Below are 18728 nucleotides of genomic sequence, written 5' to 3'. Positions count from 1 at the left end.
AGAAATAACTGTCTTGAAATTTCCTCATCAAGTTCCAGATGTTCATCAGAACTTATCCTTTTACCAGTATCAGAACTTATTCTTCTCCCAGTATCAGAACTTGTTCTTTGACTTGTAGTTCCAGCTTTACTTGATGAAAAACCTTTACCTTGACCATGACCTCCACCCATTCTAGAGTATCCCTGGTCATCTTTTTCATCATCATTTCCCTTCAGTGTCTTAACAGTTTTGCATTTGGCTTTAATTACTTTCTCCCCCTTTTTGGCATTAGCAAGTAAAAGAAGAGAGACAAGCAATTCCACTGAGGATTGGATCTCATTGAGTTGATTTTGATGAGAAGCTTGATTCTTCAAAATTTCATCAATCTGAGCCTGTTGCTTCTCCTGAGTTTTCTCAATGTACTCAATTCTGTCAAAGGTAGGTTTGAAAAACCTTTTCTTGTCCAGCTTAACAAGCATATCTTGCTGATTTAAGGATTCTTGAATCTTGTCTACCTTGGCCTGAGTTACAGATTGTTGACCTTGAAGGTGCCTTGTACTTAGTGTAGTAACTCTGAGCTATGTCTTGAAATCATCATTGACTAGCATCTCATCAGCTTTGGTCAAGTGTTCAACAAGTATGGTTAAGAAGGAACAAAATCAACTTTGTTCCATTCCTTAGTCCACTCCCTTCCTCTAGGAGTTTCACTCCAAGGTATTGGTGCATCTCCTCTAACAAACTTCTTGATTAATTCAGCTTTATTTGGAGCTTGTTGAGGTGCATGTCCTGATGGACCAGCTGCATCAGCATCTATATTGGCAGCAGCTTCACCAGTAAGTGCAGCATTAGCAGCATCAGAACTTATAGAATCAGCATCATCAGCATCCTCGGAAAAAATAATAGTATGAGAGGCTATTGAGGCTTCAACTGAAAGAAATATGTCCTAAGTCCAATCATGTATTAGGATTTAGGAATAACTTCATGTGTAATCTGTTTTGATTTCATTGATATTAATAAAAGACTTGTTTTGTTTTTATTACGGGCTCTATCTATTTAAGTGTTTAAATAAGATATACCATTGTTTAGAGTAAAGCTTTTTATGGATTATGATGAGATCATAACAGTGAGACCTAAAAAGATGATAACTCTAAACTTAAATAGTTCCTGGTCATAGGATTACTAACTGGTAATTAATAATCCGCAAAGATCGGTACATACTATGCTTGCTTCATTATGAAGGATGTCTGTTCTCATAGACATTTGTGTGGTGACACTATAGCTAGTATGTAGGTTATTATTATAGAATAAGTTCACTGAACATGACTCGAACAGCTGAACAACTGATGAAGTTCACTCACGTGTCAGCAGTTGTTCACATAGTGATAGTTGTACAAGTATCCTTAGACTTGAGGTCATCATAGTCATCTTGTGTACACTGAACTATGCTTTGGTTTAGTTCTTAGTCTCCAGGGACAATTATTAGGGCTCTACTGGGTATAGCAATTTGTACAAGAAGATAGTGTATGATCAATAAAGGATCTATCCCTTCCAGTGAAGGAAGCGAATGTTCAAGGCTGATCCACTTATGCTAGTTCAGGAATCTCTGGCCAGAGTGAATGAAATTAGAAAAGAGTTTATAATTTGCATAGAACTACGCATAGTAAATGGTAAGCAAGTGATTAAATTAGATAAGCTTGACACGAGATCCATGCCTTGTATTTAATCGGGACATTGTAGGGTAGAAGGAGTTTATTGTACGGTAACTATTCACTGAATAGGTTCTTGGTATTCTAAGCAGTGAATTCATATTATCCGGATAGTCGCGATATGCTGAGAAGTATCCCTCACGATGTAGAATAAATGTGATTAATTAATTAATCATATTTAATAAATTAGAGAATTTATATAAATAATGATAAAATAGTTTTATCATTATTTATTTCTACTACCGGCTTAATATTGAACCTACAGGGTCACACCATAAAAAGAGAATGATTTAATGGTGGAGGAATTAATTAATAATGGCTAATAATTATTTATTTATGAAATAAATAATTAATTGGCAAATTTAATAATTGATTAAATGAGATTTAATTGATTATAAATTAATTAAGAAAAGTTCTTAATATTATTAATTAATGATTTAATTTTTGGAAATTAAATCAAGAGAGAGGATTATTTCTAAAGTGTTTAGAAAAAGGATTAAAAATTAAAAGGTGTTTTAATTATTAATGAGAATAATAAATGGGATAATAATAATAATATTTATGGGAAAATTTCAGCTGAATATTTTGCCTATAAATATACTATTATAGACCCTATTTTTATAAGAACCCCAAAAACCCAAAAAGTTTGGAAAACCCAATTCTCTCCACCTCCTTCCTCCTCCTTAACATCGTTTTCTTGGTGGATACCGGTGGAGTGCTTCACATTTGAGGAGCAACTGCTAAGGATCTCTGATCGTTGTCTCCGAATTATTTTAAAGGTTAGATTCGATCCCTATATTTTTACCACGATTTATATGCTTTTATTTGGATTTTATATGTGTAAAAGTGTTTTTCCATGCCCCCGCTGCGATTAAAATCCAATAATGGTATCAGAGCATAGGTTGTATGCATATAGATCTGTGGTAAAAATTTCAGAATTTTATGTGCTTGTATGAATTAATTATGAATTTTACAAGTTATATCATGGATTAATTTTGTCTGATGAGAAATCGTTTCTCAGAATAATTTTGAATGTTTATCTGGGTTCTACAAGTGTTGTAGATCGTCTTGGTATTTTTTTCATAATTTTATGATGTATAGATTATTTATTATGAATTTTTGAAGTTGTATCAATTAAATTCGTAATTAAATAATCATATATATATAAATTAAAGTATACATATATATATATGTGTTGCTGCTGTTTGTCAGCTGTGTTAAAGAAAGAACAGGTACGGCTGTCAGTATCAGCACGGCGATCGAGAAGCTGTCTGGCGGCTGCTGCAAGAAAAATAAAAAAAATATAAGGGTGTCACGCATTCCGGGAATGCGTTACACCCTGTGGCGCATTCACATAATGCGTTACACCTTTTAATTGGTTAAAAGGGTTGTAACGCATCACCGGAATGCGTTACAGGGCTTGTAACGCGTTCCTGTAATGCGTTAAAGCCCGATTGTCCATATTAAAATTGATTTTCTGGAAGTTTCGTAACTCCGTTTTGGGCGTGCAATATATCGTTGGATTCATTTTTCCGAGACGGATCTAATGGAGTGATCAATTTTAGTTTATATAAAAGTTTTGAACTGTTTATATTTCTGAAAGTGTTTTAAAGCTGTTTTTAACTGTTTTTAATTGCTTTTAAATGCTTCATGTGATACATAGAGATGTATAATGCTTAGACTAATGTGCTAGATGATGTAACATGCCTACCTTGATGTTTATTCATGTTTATATATGTGATATATGCTTAGTTTATCATGCGATGATAGATTTAGGTGAACTTAAATGAATATAAGGCGTTTGTTAGACAACCTAGTATAGTGAAATTATTTCATAACCTTAATAACAATATTATGAATACAATCATGAGATTCTTGTGTTTGTGAAACACGTAATTGAATATGAATTTTCAATATGAGAGAAAGGATGATTCTGTCAACAACAGATTTCTATCTGTAAGAAAGGGTTATTAAGTGACGCCTCTTGACAATGCTCCACCCGATCTGGGAATCATCTGATTATTGATTATTGATTTGAAATATTTAATTTAAAAGGAAAAATCTCTTTATAATATGATTATGATTGTAACGTAATATAATCCCTCTAAAATTAAATAATATCAAGTAGTAATTGGCCAATGACACAACGGGCTTGTGTCGGTCATAGCCTTCCAACATGATAGAAAAGTAGTTCTTATTTTTGAATCATTGTCGGTTCGTGCTACAGCCGAGGGCTTTGATTTCGAAATAAGAAATACTTGTCTATTACATAGAGATGTGTACATTGAATAAGAATCTAAAGGTCGGTACGTGCTACAGCCGTGGGCCTTTGGGGACTGATTCAACTGTACGGAATGTTGGGTTAGACTTGACTTAGAATATTGAGTTTGTCGTGCCACAGCCGAGACTCAATTATTCAAGAGGCTAAAGTTTAATTAGGGAATAACATAAGATATAATTGACAAGAGTTGTCTGCCTATTGAACATTATATGGCGGTTCGTGCTACAGTCGGGGTTGTGTAATGGAATGTAGGATCCCTATTCCCACTAGCATTATGAATGCTTAATTTCTCACGTAGGGGGTTGAATAAATTAGATAAACTAGTGGGAGCCACTTGTGAATAAAGATCCGATTCATATTGTGTTTTAAAATGAAATCGAATATTTGCTTAGTGTTGTTATGTGTTTATCATTTACAGATTTACAATATACATTATGTCTTCTGCACTATCACTCAGGAGCATACTGGATGCTCACAAATTGACCGGTCCTAATTATGCTGACTGGCTTCGAAACTTGAGAATTGTTCTCAGGATTGAGAAGCTGGAATACGTGATTGACTCACCTAAGCCTACTGAACCTGCTAGTGATGCACATAATGATGAACATGTTGTGTATCGTAGGTGGATAGATGATGCAAATGTTGCTCAATGCATCATGCTAGCTTCCATGAACATTGAGCTACAGAAGCAACATGAGCATATGGATGCTCACACTATCCTCATGCATCTATAAGAGTTGTATGATGTGGCGGGGAGGACAGCTTGATATGAGATATCGAAGGAGTTATTCGGTTGTAGGATGTCTGAGGGATCATCTGTGAATGACCATGTACTTAAGATGATCAATTTGATTGAACGTCTTGGACAACTTGGTTTTGCCATGGATGGGGAGCTGAGCCAAGACTTGGTCTTGCAATCGCTTCCGAGTTCGTTCTCGCAGTTTGTTGTGAACTTTCACATGAATAAGTTGGATGTCAGCCTGCCTGAACTCCACAACATGTTGAAGACTGCGGAATCGAATTTTCCCCCTAAGAAGAGTTATGTTCTTCTAATTGGTGAAGGTTCCAATCCTAAGAAAAGGAAAAGGAACTCTTCCAAGAAGAAGAAAGTAGGTGAAGAAAAGCCGGTTCCACCAAAAGCTGAAGACCCCAAGAGCAAAGTTGTTTGCTTTCACTGTAACAAGGTGGGGCACTGGAAGAGGAACTGCAAGGTTTACCTTGCAAAATTGAAGAAGAAGAAGGGTAGTGAGACTACCGCTTCTGATTCAGGTATGTTCATGATAGAAGTGAATATGTCATTAAATCAAATTTCTACTTGGGTATTAGATACCGCCTGTGGTTCTCAAATCTGCAATTTGTTGCAGGAACCAAGGAGAAGTAGGACTCTTGAGGAAGAGGAGGTGATTCTACTGATGGGAAATGGAGCAAGAGTTGCTGCTGAAGATGTAGAATCATTTCATTTACATATGCCTACGGGCTAGACTATTGTTTTAAATAATTGTTATTTTGTTCCCTCGATTGTGAGGAATATTATTCCCATGTTAGACTTGGCTGTATTTTCATTTATTATTGAGAATAATGAATGTTCTACTCTTAGAGATAATATTCTTTATGGACGTGGTACTTTAAATAATGGTCTGTATATATGTGACATAATTTACTTCAGATTGAACAAACTAATAAAAGAAAAGGGATGATAAAAATCTCACTTTATAGTGGCACTGCAGTCTCCATTTAGTAGACATGGAGAGAGGACTGTAAATTTGCTAGGAATGGTACACACAGATGTATGTGGACCAATATTTACGCAAGCCATGGGTGGATTTTCATACTTCATTACTTTCATAGATGATAGATCTAGATTCGGATATGTGTTTGATGAAACACAAGTCTGAAGCCTTTGAAAAGTTTAAAGAGTATAAGTATGAAGTGGAGAAACAAACCAAACATAGTATTATAATTCTTCGATTAGATCGAGGTGGTGAATACTTTAATGGAGTGTTTCTAGATTATCTCAAAGTAAATTGTATAGTCTCCCAGTGGAATCCTCCAGATTGGTATCTGAAAGGAGAAATCGAACTTTGTTAGACATAGTTCGGTCCATGATGAGCTATGCAATTCTTCCAGTATTCCTATGGGGTTACGCATTGGAAACCTCAGCATATTTATTGAATATGGTGCCTTCCAAAATCTGTTCCTCAAACTTCGTATGAGATATGGAAAGAAAGGAAACCGAGTCTTAAACACGTTAAGATTTTGGGATGTCCAGCTTATGTCAAGAAATTTGACCTAGATAAGCTGGAATATCGATCCGTAAAATGTAGTTTTGTGGGATATCGTAAAGAGACTTTGGGGTATTACTTTTACACCGATCATCGGGTGTTTGTCTCCATACATGCTACCTTCTTGGAAAAGGAGTTTATCCTTGAAGGAAACAGTGGGAGCAAAATTGAACTTGATGAAGTTCAAGAAGCACAAACTACTACGGATCAAGTGGAAACACCTGTTCTGACTGAACAACCTTTTGTGGAACAGCCCATTCATAGGTCAGGGAGAGTGTCTCGCCAACCTGAGAGGTAATATGGCCTTGTCATTGAGAATGACAATGAGTTGTCGATCATTGATGATGACGACCCTGTGACCTATAATGAGGCTATGAGTAGTGTTGACTCAGAGAAATGGCAAAGTGCCATGAAATCCTGAATGGAATCTATGTATACGGTATACAAAAGATAGATTATAGCAGATGGCCAGGTGGAGACCTATAAGGCCAGGCTTGTGGCAAAAGGATTCAAACAAAGGCAATGGATTGACTTTGATGAAACCTTTTACCTGTAGCCCTGTTAAAATCAGTTCGGATTTTGCTTGCGATTGCTGCTTACTACGACTATGAGATCTGGCATATAGCCAGATGGTTTTCTTTCCAAAGGGAAATGAAAACCTAGTGTGTAAGCTACTGCGAACCATATGTGGTTTAAAGCAAGCTTCTCGTAGATGGAATATCCTTTTTGATGAGATAATCAAAAAGTTTGATTTTATCAAAAACACAGATGAACCATGCGTCTACAAAAGGGTTAGTGGGAGCGCGATAACATTTCTTGTGTTGTATTGAATTAGAGTTGACACACATAACAACATAGCAGACCCACTCACAAAGCTACTTTATGAAAGTCACTTTGATCGTCATAAAGACTAGATGGATATTAGATACCAGAGTGATTGGCTTTAGTACAAGTGGGAGATTGAAAGGAATATGTCCTAAGTCCAATCATGTATTAGGATTTAGGAATAACTTCATGTGTAATCTGTTTTGATTTCATTGATATTAATAAAAGACTTGTTTTGTTTTTATTACGGGCTCTATCTATTTAAGTGTTTAAATAAGATATACCATAGTTTAGAGTAAAGCTTTTTATGGATTATGATGAGATCATAATAGTGAGACCTAAAAAGATGATAACTCTAAACTTAAATAGTTCCTGGTCATAGGATTACTAACTGGTAATTAATAATCCGCAAAGATCGGTACATACTATGCTTGCTTCATTACGAAGGATGTCTGTTCTCATAGACATTTGTGTGGTGACACTATAGCTAGTATGTAGGTGCTTATTATAGAATAAGTTCACTGAACATGACTCGCACAGCTGAACAACTGATGGAGTTCACTCACGTGTCAGCAGTTGTTCACATAGTGATAGTTGTACAAGTATCCTTAGACTTGAGGTCATCATAGTCATCTTATGTACACTAAACTATGCTTTGGTTTAGTTCTTAGTCTCCAGGGATAATTATTAGGGCTCTACTGGGTATAAGAATTTGTACACGAAGATAGTATATGATCAATAAAGGATCTACCCCTTCCAGTGAAGGAAGCGAATGTTCAAGGCTGATCCACTTATGCTAGTTCAGGAATCTCTGGCCAGAGTGAATGAAATTAGAAAAGAGTTTCTAATTTGCATAGAACTACGCATAGTAAATGGTAAGTAAGTGATTAAATTAGATAGGCTTGACATGAGATCCATGCCTTGTATTTAATCGGGACATTGTAGGGTAGAAGGAGTTTATTGTACGGTAACTATTCACTGAATAGGTTCTTGTTATTCTAAGCAGTGAATTTATATTATCCGGATAGTCGCGATATGCTGAGAAGTATCCCTCACGATGGAGAATAAAAGTGATTAATTAATTAATCATATTTAATAAATTAGAGAATTTATATAAATAATGATAAAATAGTTTTATTATTATTTATTTCTACTACCGGCTTAATATTGAACCTACAGGGTCACACCATAAAAAGAGAATGATTTAATGGTGGAGGAATTAATTAATAATGGCTAATAATTATTTATTTATGAAATAAATAATTAATTGGAAAATTTAATAATTGATTAAATGAGATTTAATTGATTATAAATTAATTAAGAAAAGTTCTTAATATTATTAATTAATGATTTAATTTTTGGAAATTAAATCAAGAGAGAGAATTATTTCTAAAGTGTTTAGAAAAAGGATTAATAATTAAAAAGTGTTTTAATTATTAATGAGAATAATAAATGGGATAATAATAATAATATTTATGGGAAAATTTCAGCTGAAAATTTTGCCTATAAATATACTATTATAGACCCTATTTTTATAAGATCCCCAAAAACCCAAAAAGTTTGGAAAACCCTATTCTCTCCACCTCCTTCCTCCTCCTTAACATCGTTTTCTTGGTGGATACCGGTGGAGTGCTTCACACTTGAGGAGCAACTGCTAAGGATCTCTGATCGTTGTCTCCGAATTATTTTAAAGGTTAGATTCGATCCCTATGTTTTTACCACGATTTATATGCTTTTATTTGGATTTTATATGTGTAAAAGTATTTTGCCATGCCCCCGCTGCGATTAAAATCCAACATCAACGTCATCCTCTAAGTGCTGATCTCCAACTAAATTCTGATCAACAGCCAAACCTTGATGCCCACCTAAAATCTGATTTTCATCATCCAGATTCAGAATTGGTGTAGTAGGAATATCTTCATTAAAATCAGCATCTAGAATTGGTGTTATTGGTGGAGTGATGTGAGTTGGTGGAGCTTCTAAGTACAAAACCTCCGGCACAATGAAGTTATGAATATCAATCTCAGCACTTGTACCTGGGTCATCAGTATGTACTTGTTCAATTATAGGTGACACAGGAGGAGTAGGCACTCTGTCTTAAACAGTTTCCGATTGTGCTGAAGGAAGTAATTCAATAACAATTGGTTATGTTGGGATAAGAGATTCCTGACCCCCTTCCTTAGCTGCTTCCTCATCTTCTGATTCTGACTCAACTGTGTCCCTGTGAGCTCTTTGCTTTTTCATTTTCTTCAAAGGTGGAGACACTGTAGGAGCTTTATCATCAGGATTTAGCTTTCTAAGCCTTTTGAGAGGCCTAGAACTCCCAGTTACAGTGTCTTTCTGAGAAGAGAACTTCTCAGCTTCTACAACAACAGGTTCAGACATGGGAACCTGTTCCTCATTGTCTGAATCATCTCTCAGAACAAGTTTCCTTCTCTTCTGTTGGGTCTGAGGTACTGTCTTAGTCCTTTTGGGTTTGGAAGATGAAGTCTTCACAGGATGTGTTGAAGGTTGAGATTGAAATGACTGTGATGGTTTGAAATATATCCTGATTGAGGGTTGAGTAGGTTGAGGTTGAGAAGTTTGAGGTGTTTGTGTAGATGTAGTATGTTCTGATGGTTGTTGTGGTGGCTGAGATGTGGGTTAAACATCAGGGTAAACAGATGTGTAAGTTTGAGGATCAGCATTTACCAGTATCTGTTTTACTAACTGAGGTATTTGTAAAGGTCTAACCACTTTTTTCTTAATGTCAGCATTTAACAAATCATTAAAAGCCCTTTTTGCAAGCTTAAAGGGTGTAATTAAATCAGTGGTAGGTTGGGGTTCATTAGCACAACAAAAAGTATATATAAGCTGACAGAATCTAGCAAAGTATACTACATTCCTATCCTCTGTCATCCTATCCCCTATGAAACCTAGCACAGCACTTGCAAAATCAAAGTGAGTTTGATGAATAAGAGCATACCCGATTTGCTGACTCATGATTGGAATAGCATCAAAGTTGGAGCATTTATTGGCGAATTCCTTAGTGATGCAATCAAAGAAAAAGCTCCATTCTTTACTGATATTTGCTCTTTTCAGTTGTCCAAGCTTTCCCAAACTTTTCTCATAACCCAAACTGGCCATAAGCTGCTGTAGAACAGGGTACTCCACTGTTGAGAATGTACAGCCTTCTGGTAAGTGGAGAGCTTTACGAACTGCCCCAGGTGTAACTACATGTTCAACATCATTTACTTCAAATACGATGCTTGGAGTACTAGTAGCACCACCATCATCAAAAATCCCAGTCCGCCAAGACGTTAGTACTTGTTGGCTTGAAATGGTTTGAGGTTGGGTCAAAGCATACACAATCTCACTATTTGCTAAGAAATCTTGCACAAAGTGCAAATCTGATGGAGCTTCAGCCTTGTTCAAGATTGCAACATAGTTATTTGGTACAAACTTGGCTCCATCAACAATTAAATCCTTGGGCGCCATCAGAAATAAGTGAGAAACTTGTTTTCCTGAAAGGTGTTTGATGAAATGTCTGTATAGTGAATCGTCAGAAAATATGAGAGAGTAAGAAAAGAGAGAGAGAGTGAAATTGAATAAAAATATGCATAAAAGATTTGAAAATCTTTTATCTCTTTTACTTAGACAACCCACGTTACAGCAGTTAATGAGGAGTGGAACAGACCATTACACTTGTCAAGCATGCAGCAGTTAAGGCAAAAGTTAATGGGCACGGTAAATAAGCAATTATGACTTTGCACGTTCAGTTTTTTTTAAAAAAAACTGTTCCCACTAAACAAATAATTATTACTGCTTTATCTCACATAAACCAATATTCTGAAAAATATGACTGTTGAGGTAATGACCAAAAATAAACCAAGTAAATAAATACTGCCACGTCAGCATTAGAACTTGATTATTATCAGAATTTAAAAGTCATCAGAATATGGCTTCTTAACTCGAAAAGTGAATGTTTATTCCTGTAATTCTTCACACAAATACTAATATAGGTACATCAGAACTTAATCATCAGAACTTCCATCAAAACTTGTCCTCAGAATTTATGCAACTAACACTTAAACTATTCATCCAAAATAACATTTATCACCACAGTAATTTTCATCATTCATATGGAGTGTATGTGTGTGCATTAAGCTAAATATCAGACAAAGAGTAAAGTCTGATTCACTTTACTACATCTTAGAAATAAGGCATAACTAAGAACTTTGCTTAAAATCTGTCATTATTCTGAAGTTTACTATAGAATGAGTTCATGCATGAGTCCACCTCAACTGTTTTGTGCTCATTTTATGCATCTTTTGAAACTCCTTTTTACAGTGGCTTCTCAGTGTAAGTGAGTCACAACTGCTTATCAGAATTTATGCTAATATCAGAGTATTTCTCCAGTAATCAGAGAATGTGAAAAGTCACCAAGAAAACTTTATTTTGCTTTTCTAAGGCATATTAATTAATACCAGCAATGCACTTGGGTCTTCCCTTCCACATTTTTTACTCTAGATCTAAAAGGAGTACCTGATTTTTATTATTTTTCTTTTCTTTTTCTTTTGATAAGTGAGGCTTATCAGCACTTAATACATTCACCAGATTTACTAACATCAGAACTTAACATATAAGAAGCACTATTCTAGTTTTTGACTTAGTAGTAATAAGATAAATAAAGTAAACTTCAACTAAGCTCAATATCAGAATTTGCTTGTGTTAAAAGATTTTCACATAAACAATTACTTCAAACATGGGATCCTTAGTATATTAAAGACTACTAGATCAGCATCTAGCACAGTTATCCTCATTGGATTGAATAGTCACAGAAATATTCATATCACTATCAGAGTTTAGGAATTCACATCAGAAAACAATCAGCACTTAAGCAATTTTTATTTTAAGCACAGAATATACAAAGATAGTAATTTCTGTAAATACTGATCATAAAATCTGATGTATGTGAACATAAACTAAGCAGATTTAGAGAAAGAACCTGAAACTATTCCAAGTTCATTTACCAATCTTGTAAAAGTAGCTTCACATAGTGGTTTTGTGAAGATATCTGCTAGTTATTGATCTGTGGGAACAAAATACAATTCCACTGTACCTTTATCCACATGTTCCCTTATAAAGTGGTACCTAATGCTGATGTGCTTTGTCATTGAGTGTTGAACTGGATTACCTGTCATAGCAATTGTACTTTGATTATCACAGTAAATAGGGATTTTAGAATATGTTAACCCATAATCCAGTAACTAATTCTCCATCCAAAGAATCTGTGCACAACAGCTTCCTGCAGCAATGTACTCTGCTTCTACAGTTGATGTGGAAATTGACTTCTGTCTCTTGCTAAACCAAGAAACTAATCTGCCTCCAAGAAATTGGCAGCTTCCACTTGTGCTTTTCCTGTCAATTTTGCATCCTGCAAAATCTGCATCTGAGTAACCTATTAGCTTAAAGTCTGATTCTCTAGGATACCACAATCCCAGATCAGCTGTATCCTTAAGGTACTTGAAAATTCTTTTCACAGCTGTTAAGTGAGCTTCTCTTGGATCTGCTTGAAATCTTGCATAAAGACAGGTAGCATACATGATATCAAGTCTAATTGCAGTTAGATAGAGTAGTGAGCCAATCATACCTCTGTAATCAGTAATATCTACTGATATACCAGTATCCTTATCCACTTTATTGCAGTGGCCATAGGAGTGGATGCACTTGAATAATCTTGCATTCCAAATTTCTTCAACAAAATTCTGGTGTACTTAGATTGAGAAATAAAAGTTCCTTCTTCATTCTGCTTGACTTGAAGGCCCAGAAAATAGCTAAGTTCTCCCATCATACTCATTTGATATCTTGACTGCATTAGCTTGGCAAACCTTTTACAAAGTCTGTCATTTGTAGAACCAAAAATGATATCATCAACATATATCTGCACCAAAAGTAAGTCCTTTCCATGGTTGAGATAAAACAGTGTTTTGTCCATAGTCTCTCTGTTAAATCCATTTTCCAGAAAAAACTGAGTTAATGTCTCATACCATGCTCTTGGAGCTTGCTTAAGGCCATAAAGTGCTTTATCAAGTCTGTAGACATGATTAGGAAATGTTGAATCTACAAAACCTGGAGGTTGTTCAACATATACTTCTTCTTCCAATTATCCATAAGGAAAAGCACTTTTTACATCCATTTGAAAGACTGTAAACCTTTTGTGAGCAGCATAAGCCAAAAATATCCTTATGGCTTCCAATCTAGCAACTGGTACAAATGTTTCATCATAATCAATTCCCTCATGTTGAGAATATCCGTTTGCAACCAGCCCTGCTTTATTCCTTATAATTATGCCATCACTATCAGTTTTGTTTCTGAACACCCACTTTGTACCAACTACAGATCTGTTCTTTGGTCTTGGCACTAGGGTCCAGACTTTATTTCTTTCAAATTCATTTAACTCATCCTGCATTGCTTGCACCCAATCAGCACCTTGAAGAGCTTCTTCCACTTTCTTTGGTTCAGTCTGAGAAAGAAAAGAGTGATAGAGACATTCATTTGATGTAGATGTTCTAGTTCTGACACCTGCATCAGGATTTCCAATAATTAAGTCAGGTGTATGTGATTTAGTCCACTTCCTTACAGATGGAAGGTTTTTTTCTAGAACTGGATGCTCCCCCATGATCCATGTTGTCTTCATCAACCTTTTCTGATGCTCCCCCTAAAATTATGCTCTCTGAGTTGTATCCTTCAAAATTGGAGTTCCTAGAATTATCAGAACTTGATGAATTAGAACTTGAAGAGCCAGTTGCAGGTTCTGATGCTTCTTGAGATGTGGTTGTATCTTTAGTATGCTCCCCCTGCACAGGTGCATCTTCCTTTGGCGTAGTCACCACAGTTTCAATAACATCAGAATTTAATCCATCAGAGTTTGCAGTATCAGGATTTAGACTGTCAGGATTTAGACTGTCAGGATTTAGAGTATCAGAATTTAGAGTATCAGAATTTAAAACTTCATTCTCAAATCTCAACTGATCATGATCATTGAAATCTTCAAGTCCTGTTATCTTCTTATCATCAAAAGAGACATTAAATTGATTTAGACAACCCTTGTTCTTAAATTGTAGACTCTGAAGGCTTTTGTGGAAAGTGGATATCCAACAAAAATTCCTTTATCAGCTTTTAGATTAAATTTGGATAGCTGTTCAGGATGAGTCTTAAGAGCAAAACACTTGCATCCAAATATATGAAAATACTTCAGATTTGGCTTCTTTTTCTTCACCATCTCATATGATGTCTTTCCATTCTTGTTAATGAGTGTTGCATTTTGAGTAAAACAAGCAGTCTACACAGCTTCAGCCCAAAAATAGGTTGGTAACTTTGCCTCATCAAGCATAGTTCGTGCAGCTTCAATGAGAGTTCTATTTTTTCTTTCAACCACTCCATTTTGTTGTGGAGTTCCAGGAGTAGAGAATTCCTGCTTGATTCTTTGGTCTTTGCAGAACTCTTCCATAATCAAATTCTTGAACTCAGTGTCATTATCACTTCTTATGATTTTCACAGAGTCTTTAACCACTTTATCCAGTTGTTTGACATGATGAATCAAGATAGATGCAGTTGCACTTTTTGTGTGCAAGAAATACACCCATGTGTATCTGGTGAACTCATCCACTATGACCATATCATATTTCTTCTTTGCAATAGATATGACATTCACTGGACCAAATAGATCAACATGTAGTAGGTGATAAGGCTCAAAAATTGAAGATTTGGTCTTGCTCTTGAATGAAGATTTTCTTTGTTTTGCCTTTTGACAGGAATCACAAAGGCCATTAGGAGAAAATACTGATTTTGGAAAACCTCTCACAAGATCTTTCTTGAATAGTTCATTTATATTGTTGAAATTTAAATGAGAGAGTTTCTTGTGCCAATTCCAGCTTTCTTCAATTGATGCTCTACTTAACAGACAGATTGCAGAACCATTAGTACTTGTTGAAAGCTTGGCTTCATAAATGTTATCATGCCTGTATCCTTTCAAAATAACTTTGCCTGTAGATTTGCTTACAACTTCACAGTGTTCTTCAAAGAAATCCACATGATAACCTCTGTCACAGATTTGACTAACACTCAGCAAATTATGTTTAAGTCCTTAGACTAGAGCTACTTTTTCAATGATGACATTCCCCATATTGATATTGCCATATCCCAAAGTTTTTCCCATGTTGTCATCTCCATAAGAAACACTTGGGCCAACTTTCTCCACAAAGTCTGATAGCAGGGCTTTATTTCCAGTCATATGTCCTGAACATCCACTGTCCAGAACTAGGATGTTTTTCCTGTTGCCATGCAATCACAAAGACCACTAATGATTAGTTTTAAGGACCCAGACTTGTTTGGATGCTTTGGTATTATTAAGTTTGTTAACATTTGCAGCGGATTTAGCATCAAAGTTTATGTTAACATTTTTCTTATCAGCATTTACACTATCAGACTTTGCATCAGAACTTAAACTAGAAGGAATAATGCTAACTTTCTTTAAAGAAGGTTTTATTTGATAATAATCATAGTACAAACTATGATATTCCTTACAAGTATAAATGGAATGCCATAAACTATCACAATGAAAATAAGGATTTTGTGGCCTATATCTAACAGACTGACTCTTAACTCCTGATTTTGAAGGTAAGAAGTTTATGTTCTTATTTTTCCTGCAAAAAAAAGCCAGATGGTTAGAATTTCCATAGTTATAACATTTCTTTCCAGGAGCATTAGGAACAGGCTTATAATCATTACTTTTATTCACACCTTCCTTTCCATTCCTATTTTTCCTAGGGAGCTTTACCTTGTTTACATTCTTAACATCTTTCAACTTATACTTAAGCTGATTCTTTCTTATTAAGCCTATGTTAACTTCAGTTGGCTTATCCTGTTTTGGTTTTCCAGAAGTTAATTTCTCTTTAACTTCTGATTTATCAATATCAGACTTTACAGCTACAAACTTAACAGGATTTACCTTTGGCTTTTGTTTAACAACTATAGGCTCAATTTCTACAGTTCCCTTAACATTCTTATCATCTCCATAACCTAAGCCTTCTTTCCAGTTTCCACTACTTAACAAATTCTGAGTTGTTCTGCCAGAGTTAGTCCAAGTCCTGATAATCTCTCTTTCCTTTTCTAACTCAGTTTTTAGAGATTCATTTATTTTAAGTACTTCATCCCTAACATAAAAGGCATCATCTCTATCTTTCTAAGTTTGATGGAACATGACTAACTCTTTTTCTAAATAATTATTCCTCTTTTTATAAGCAAGATTTTCAGAAGTTAATCTTTCACATGTTAAAGTTTGATCTCTATAACTAATGAACATGATTTTAAGATACCTTCCCAACTCAGTAATATCATCAGTATGAAAGACATAAGTAGTTTGAGGTACCTTTAACTCAGCATTATCAGAACTGCTATCAGCATTTTCCATCAAGGCATAGTTCACCTCACTTTCAGAATCTGAAGTGTCTGTCCAGCTTTTCTTCTTTGTGACAAGAGCCTTGCCTTTGTCACTCTTCACTTTCTTGCAATCAGGAGATATGTGGCCTTTCTCACCACAGTTGAAGCACTTGACATTTGAGTAATCTCCTCTGTCAGACTTTCCTCCTTTGCCTTTAGATTTTCTGAAACCCTTCTTATCAGAACTTGTAGCTTTCCCGGAAAATTTCTTTCTCTTTCTGAATTTCCTGTTTGCAATCCATGTGATTCCTTTCACCGTAAGAGCACACAGCTTCATCATCTCTTCATCAGCATCTATCTCAGGTAAGCTTTCAGTTTCTGAGTCATCATCACTATCAGAACTTGATGACTCAATATCAGACTTTGTGATGAGAGCTTTTCCTTTTCCTTTTCTTGAGGCAGCTGCTTTGGGGGATTCCTCATCATCCTTTAGAGCAATTGTCCTTGACTTTCTTCCATTCCTCTTGCTTCTTTGTTCCATCTCAAGTTCATGAGTCTTGAGCATCCCATAAATTTCATCAAGAGTTGTTTCTTCAAGATTATAGTTGCCTTTTATAGTGGTGGCCTTCAAATCCCAACTTTCAGGAAGAGCTAACAGGAATTTAAGATTTGAATCTTCAAGATCATATTCCTTGTCAACTAGTGACAAATCATTCAAGAGTTTGACAAATCTGTCATATAAACCAGTCAATGACTCATCAGGTTTTAAGTCAAAGTGCTCATACTCTTGAGTTAGTATAGTCTTCATGTTCTTCTTAATTGAATCAGTTCCCTGGCATCTTGTCTCCAAGGCATCCCATATCTCCTTTGCAGTCTTACAGTTAATTACCCTATTTGACATGACATTATCAATGGCACTATATAGCAAGTGTCGTACCTTAGCATCCTTAGCAATCAATGAGATATCTTCAGCAGTCTAATCATTCTTCTCCTTTGGAACAGACTTTGCTGGTTCACCTGCAACTACAACAGAGAGTTTGGTTGGTTTGTGTAGTCCTTCATTGATTCTGTCAAGGTATTCTAGATCTGTAGCTTCCAGAAACATAGACATCATCACCTTCCATATGGGATATTCAGATGGTTTCTGTATGGGAACTCTAATAGTCTCATATCGATTATGGATTTGAGTCTTTGGAGGTTCTTCAGTTTTGGTGGGCTTGGTTGGAGTTTGTTCTTCTTCAGACGTGATTGTTTTTGGATCTTAAACTGTTTGTATGTTAACAGATCTGCTCTGATACCACTTGTTAGGTCTCACACACTGTAGAAGGGGGTTGAATACAGTGTTTATCACAATCAAATCGAATATAAGAACACAGAAAACAGATTTTATCTAACACAATAAACTCTGTTATAATGTGAAACTGTCCTCTCTCAGTGATGAATAAATTATCACGAGAGCTGCTAGCAGGGGTGAGCAGAAAACCGCACAAACCGCACAAACCGCCCGCACCGCACCAATCCGCACCGCAAAACGCGGTTTTTAATTTTTGTGGTGCGGTTTCGGTTTGAATTTTTAATAAACCGCGCGGTGCGGTGCGGGTTGTGGTTTTAAATTTCTGAAATACGGTTCAAACCGCACCGCACCGCAATATTTAATATATATATATATATGATAGTTATATTTCATGATTACATTTATTAAGTTTGATTCCATTTAACATACTAGAAGTGCTTACTTAGTGATCATCTTGTTTCTACAAGATCAATTGTTGCGTGGTAATCATCCTATTTGTGTTTCTTCAAAAATAAAATAATAAGACACTTGGTACAAACTACAAAGCCACCTATTTAATAGTGAACTCATTTAATTGCTGAGCCAAGTTTCTACGTTAAACTTTACGGCGTGGAATTTCTAATCTGTTTTATTGAAGAATATTGACGATTTTGTTATATTACTCAGAAATTTAATTAATTTAAGTTCTATATTTATTTAAAATTTTCAAACTTGTAATGTACAAACCGCAGTGAACCGCACTACACCGCACCGCATTTTTGTGGTGTGGTTTATGCGGTTTTTGAAGGTACGCGGTGCGGTTGCGGTTTGGAAATTTGATCCAACCGTATGTGCGGTTTTGATTTGCGATTTGAGGAAAAAACTGCACCGCCCGCATCGCGCTCACCCCTAGCTGCTAGGGTTACAATAAATAATAACTTCGATTATGATAATACATA

This window comes from Apium graveolens, chromosome 8 (genome assembly GCF_009905375.1).
Source record: "Apium graveolens cultivar Ventura chromosome 8, ASM990537v1, whole genome shotgun sequence".
In the NCBI taxonomy this organism is placed as follows: domain Eukaryota; kingdom Viridiplantae; phylum Streptophyta; class Magnoliopsida; order Apiales; family Apiaceae; genus Apium; species Apium graveolens.
This window is presented reverse-complemented; position numbering follows the sequence as displayed.